Below are 5,173 nucleotides of genomic sequence, written 5' to 3'. Positions count from 1 at the left end.
GGGTCCCGGCCGCGCTGGCCGCACCCCGTCACCCCAGCGTAACCTCCAGGCCCCGAGCCCGCGTGTCCGAGGCGCCCCACTCCGGGGTTTGTGCGCCCGTCGAGACCCAAGTCCTCCTCTGTCTTCCCTGGGACGGGAGCCGGGGGGCCTCCCATGCGTGGGGCGGAGCGGGGGCCGGGGGAGGAGACGTGGGGGAACCCTGATGTCTGAGTCCCCCGACCTTGTGGCCGGCGAGGGGCGCGCGTGCTTCTCCGCGCTGACCAACACGTGGACCAGGCTCCGCGGGGATCGAGGCGTGGGGAGGCGGGCCGGCGCCGTCCAGGGGGCCCGGAGCCCCGGGTGTGTGTGGGGGGAGGGGGGGTTCTCGCCGGGAGGGGCGGGCGGGTCCCGCACATGCCCCCTACGGAGAGACCCGGATGGGGGCGCGCGGAGCGGGCTCCCAGGGCCCCGACCCGAGCCCGCCACCGCCCACCGGCCGAGATGGCGGCTGGCTGGGAATTGTGGGAAATGTAGTCCGAGCCACCCCTCGCCCGAGAGCCGGGAAGCGCCAACTTGGGGCTGGACTGGGCGCTGCCCTGGCCGCCGGCAACCCGACTCTAGCCGGAGGAGGAAACTCCGACCGCAGACGGGGAAGCCTGGACTCGCGATAATAAAGGTAATAATAGCATCTGACCCCGAGCGATCGCTGGTGTGGACCTCTACCGTCCAGAGCAGCTGTGTCCGCCACGCGCACACACGGCTGACAGAATCCACGGAAATCACAATAAACTCACCAGCCTCCGCCGTTTCCGTTAGCTTTAATTCACCAGACACTCGGGGCCATTGCCAATCACAGGTTCTTTTATTCTAATCTTAATTACTAATAGTGTCGGGTCACACGGGACAGTCACATAAGAATACGTGCAGATTACAGTATAGCTCCAAAAAGGCTAAAGAGGCTCCAAGGTCCAGGCTTCTGTGCTGAAGGCAGGCGCAGAAAGCTGCTATAAATGCAAGAAAAACACTCTGTAGAGTGCCAGGCCAGAAGTTCCGGGAACCAAGCAGGCACGGAGGTGTCAACAGCTGAGACTTGCCAGATGAAGGTCTAGGTGACAATTCTAAGCGTCAGTTTGAAGCAAGCTGGAGTCTAGGGACTTGAGCACAGGTCCTTCACTGTGGCCAGCTTCCTGGATGGGGCTGGTGATGAGTGAGAAAGGTGGTGGTGGTGGGACAATGTGGGTCTCTGTGTCCCTGGATCGGCTAGGTGCCAGTCACAAGATGCTCCTTCATTTCTGTGACCCAGGTAAAGTGCTTGCACCGTGTGATCATGTCTCTGGTTTTTCCTTTTTTTTTTTTTCTTTCTTTCTTTTTATCAGTGCCAGTACTGGGGCTCAACCTCAGGATCAGCAATCTGTTTTCTGTTCAATGCTGGTGCTCTACCATTTGAGCCACACCTACACTTCTGGCTTTTTGGTGGCTAATTGCGATAAGAGTCACAGGACTTCCTTTCTTGGGCTAGTTTTGAACCTTGATCCTCAGATCTCAGCCTCTTGAATAGCTAGGATTACAAGCATGAGGCACCAGGGCCTAGCATCTGATATGGTTTTAAATACACTGAGTGTCCACGTGTTCTAGATTTAATTTGATAAGCTTATAAGTAGTAGTCTCTTATTTGCATAAATAACTTATTTATTGGTCTCTGCCTCTTCTTGCATGGCGCTGGACAGATGGTGGTTGTTTACTTGCATAAACAAGATGTAGAGTCATTCTGCCTCAGCATTCACACAGAAAATGCAAAATGGAGTAAACTGCTTTATAAAAAGTCAGTTAGGGGAAGGCCGCATGCCACACTCACTGGGTCAGTTCCATCCTGGGGCTTGGGCTTCCTCTACCTCAGCTCTTCCCCAACAATGATTCTGCCCTGCACACCTCTCTTAAGCCGGCTATGTCTTCCAATTTACCCTTCTGATTTTCTGCATCTTTAAATTGTCTCATTTGTTCCTTTATTGTCTCCTCAATTCTAGACTGTTAGCTTTTAGGGCCCAGAGCTGTGCAGACCAAAATTCCCAGGTCAGCCTCTGCCTCCTCATATCTACATACATTAAGAAATCCCCTGGCAGGCTGGGAAGGTGGCTCAGTGGTAGAATTGCTTGCCCAGCATGCATGAAGCCCTGGGTTTGATTCCTCAGCACCACATAAGCAGAAAAAGCCGAAAGTGGTACTGTGGCTCAAGTGGTAAAGCTCTAGCCTTGAGCAAAAGAAGCTTGGGGGACAGTGCCCAGACCCTGAGTTCAAGCTCCTTGACTGACAAAAAAGAAAAAGAAATCGCCAGGCTCCAGCAGAACCCCTAACAGCCAGAGCCACAGCGCAAGGCCCCATTCTATCAGCGAAACCAATGACTGAGTGAAAGAAAGAATGCATGAATGGCTTCCTCAGAAGGTAGAGGGAAATTCATAGGAAGTTTGATTACAACACCAAGTAGGTTAAGTCACAGGGCTAAATGGGGAGCTGAGATTTTGAGGTCTTGCGTGACTCACCTCCACTCACACAGGGTTTCTGCTTCTTCCAACCCCCACTCACCCAACAACGTTGTGCAGCTCTAGCTGGGCTGTTTCCACGGCCAGCACACTCACCTCTCACAATCCCAAAGAGGATCTCAGGTTCCCAGAAGCAGTTAGTCCTGGCCCCTGCCTTGTCTGGGGATGCTGGAGAGAGAAGCTTCTCCGAGCAGGTGGGGTTTAGAGAAGGGTAGGGATTGGCCTCGGCTTAAATAGCTATTGTTTTAACTAAACTCAAGGTTCCTCCCTTCACTCAGTAACTGGAGAGCTTCCACAGAAAAGACACAGGCTGTGAATGGGGTGGGTGCTGGGGGAGCTGGGGGGGAGGAGGGGTGCAGGTTTCCAGGGATCAGTGCAGAGGAAGCTGAAGCTCCTTCCCTCCTAGATGCCATCCTTTGGCCTTAGTCTCCGTCTCCCTTTGGTGAGTCTGCAGGACCAGGGAGGGCCGAGGCTTACCCCTGTCAGGCAGGCCCTGTCCATCCAGAGCCCAGCTCCTGCTCCAAGCCTGGCCTGATAGGGGAGTCATTTTACCCAAGTCTGAGTTCCCCACTGTGCTCTGCTTCTCCCCACCAGGGCAGGTCAGCTCGTTCAGAGCCTCAGCCTGGATTTTAGTCTTGGGGATGCTCCTGGATTAGACGGTGGCATGTTTGAATGACCTGTAATATCACCACCCCTGTGGGAGCTGGGCTTGCAGCCTGGAAGAACTCCATTCCCCAGCACTGACCTTCTTCAGTCCAAGTGTAAGGAGGCTCTCAGGAGCACACCTGGGAGTGCTGGCCGCAGTCTTCTTGGAGGCAGGGCTGCCTGACACAGCACCCTGGCCTTGGAGGAGAGGGTCTGGGTTCAAATCCTGATTTTTGTCCACCAGGTTGAGATTGAGTTGGGCGAGTTCCCTCACCTATGCCAAGTCCCTACCACGAAGCCGATTATCCTGACTTTGTGGCTAGGGGGCCCCGGAGTGCTCTGGCGCCTGTATCCCTGCGCTTGCTGGTCTGTGAGTCCTCCTGGGGCTGCTTCCTCATCCTTCCAGCCTCAGGCTGTGGCCTTGGAGCCCCACCCCTCCAGTTGCAGGCCCCCTCCCACCAGAGTGCAGCTCAGGCTGCCCGCAGCAGGAGCTCTGGGGAGGGTCCCGTGGGCCTAGACTGCTCCCTTAATCGAGGGTAGAGGCCGGAAGAACTGCCTTCCTTCCACCATTACTGCTTGCTTGCCGAGAAACCCATTACCATTACCAGGGTGAAGAATGTGTCCAGGAGGAAGGAGGCCTCTAATGGGGTGTGTGTGTGCGGGGGGTTGCTCTCAGGAGACTCAGACTGGAGGGGGGTGGAGAAGAGGCCCTGGCCTAGCAATCAGCTCCCATTCTGTTTTCCAAGGAGCTGTTGGCTTGCTGCCTCTTGCCTAAGGCCTAGGGTCCAAGACTCAGGCCTGTTTGCCTCAGCCCTGGCCCTCAGGTTCTCTGCTCTGCAGCTGACCCCTTCCCTTTCTTCCTTCTTCCCTGATGCTTCCATGGTGACACTGTTCCTTTTGAGTCACCAAGCCTGAAGAGCCACCACCCATCCAAGTGCTCATTTCATCCTCTGAGATCCCCTAGTGATTGAGGCCCGGCAACACTGGGTTCTGCAGTCAAAAACACTGGAGTCACAATCCAGGGGGTAGAGGCCAACCTGTATCCTACATGGTTGGGTTCTCCCAATGAGGTTGGGTGGTCCCTGGTTCTCTGAGGGGGTTGCTATTGTGGCCCTGGGGAGAAAGGATGGAGAGTACAAAGAAAGATGTGTAAGGAATTGGAGGCAGGAAGTCCGAAAGAGGGTCAGAATCCTTGCAGGAAGCTATGTGACCTTGGGCAAGTCCCTTCCTTTCTCTTGGGCCTCCAGTGGAGCAGGCCAGACAAAGGCAAGGGCCTCAGAGGGCAGGGAGTTTCACTGAGTTTGTCGCGGGGCACCTGGGGATCTGGAGGAAAGCCGGTGTCAGGCAAGGTTCCCCCTGAGGTCTCAGAGCCTGGGGCATACAGGCCTATAGGGCAGCAATCCTAGGCTGACCCCCCTCCTCCCCCAGAACCAGCTCCAACTCTTTCTGGGTTTCTAGGTGACTTGGCTGGCCCCTCTGGATGAGTTCTACTTTAAACCTGCTGCTGCTGCCGCCTCTGTATTGGGGGGGCTCCCACAGGGGCCCCCAGGCAGGAGCCCCCCCCCAGCCAAGCCCTGCGGGAGGGGCTGCAGTCCCCATCCATCCCAATGGCCACGCGCCTTCCTCCTCCTCCCCTCCTCCCGGCGTCGCTGGAATGAAGATTCCAGGGCACCTGCTGTGGGCCAGCCGCTGCAGAGCCCCTCCTTTGGGGACACCCAGGAGGCGTCTGGCCTCCCTGGGCAAACGACCAGCCTTCAACCTCGCAGTGTTCAGTCAAGAGGCCTCGAGAGACAGGCTGTGGTCACGGGGCCAGCGGCCCAAGAAGGAGGGCTAGCCCAAGACTGGGATGTGTGGGTCTTCAAAAGGGGGAGCAGGGGTGGCAGGTGCCTGGCATCCCAGGGCTGGGGAGGGAGGAGGAGGAGGGCCGCCAGGCTGCGGGAGGAAGGTGCCGTGGCGGGCTAAAGGACCGAGCTGCAGCCCGAGGAGGCAGACTGGGATGTAGTGGGTGGGGG

Source organism: Dipodomys ordii, unplaced genomic scaffold (assembly GCF_000151885.1).
Source record: "Dipodomys ordii isolate 6190 unplaced genomic scaffold, Dord_2.0 Scaffold54, whole genome shotgun sequence".
Lineage (NCBI taxonomy): Eukaryota > Metazoa > Chordata > Mammalia > Rodentia > Heteromyidae > Dipodomys > Dipodomys ordii.
This window is presented reverse-complemented; position numbering follows the sequence as displayed.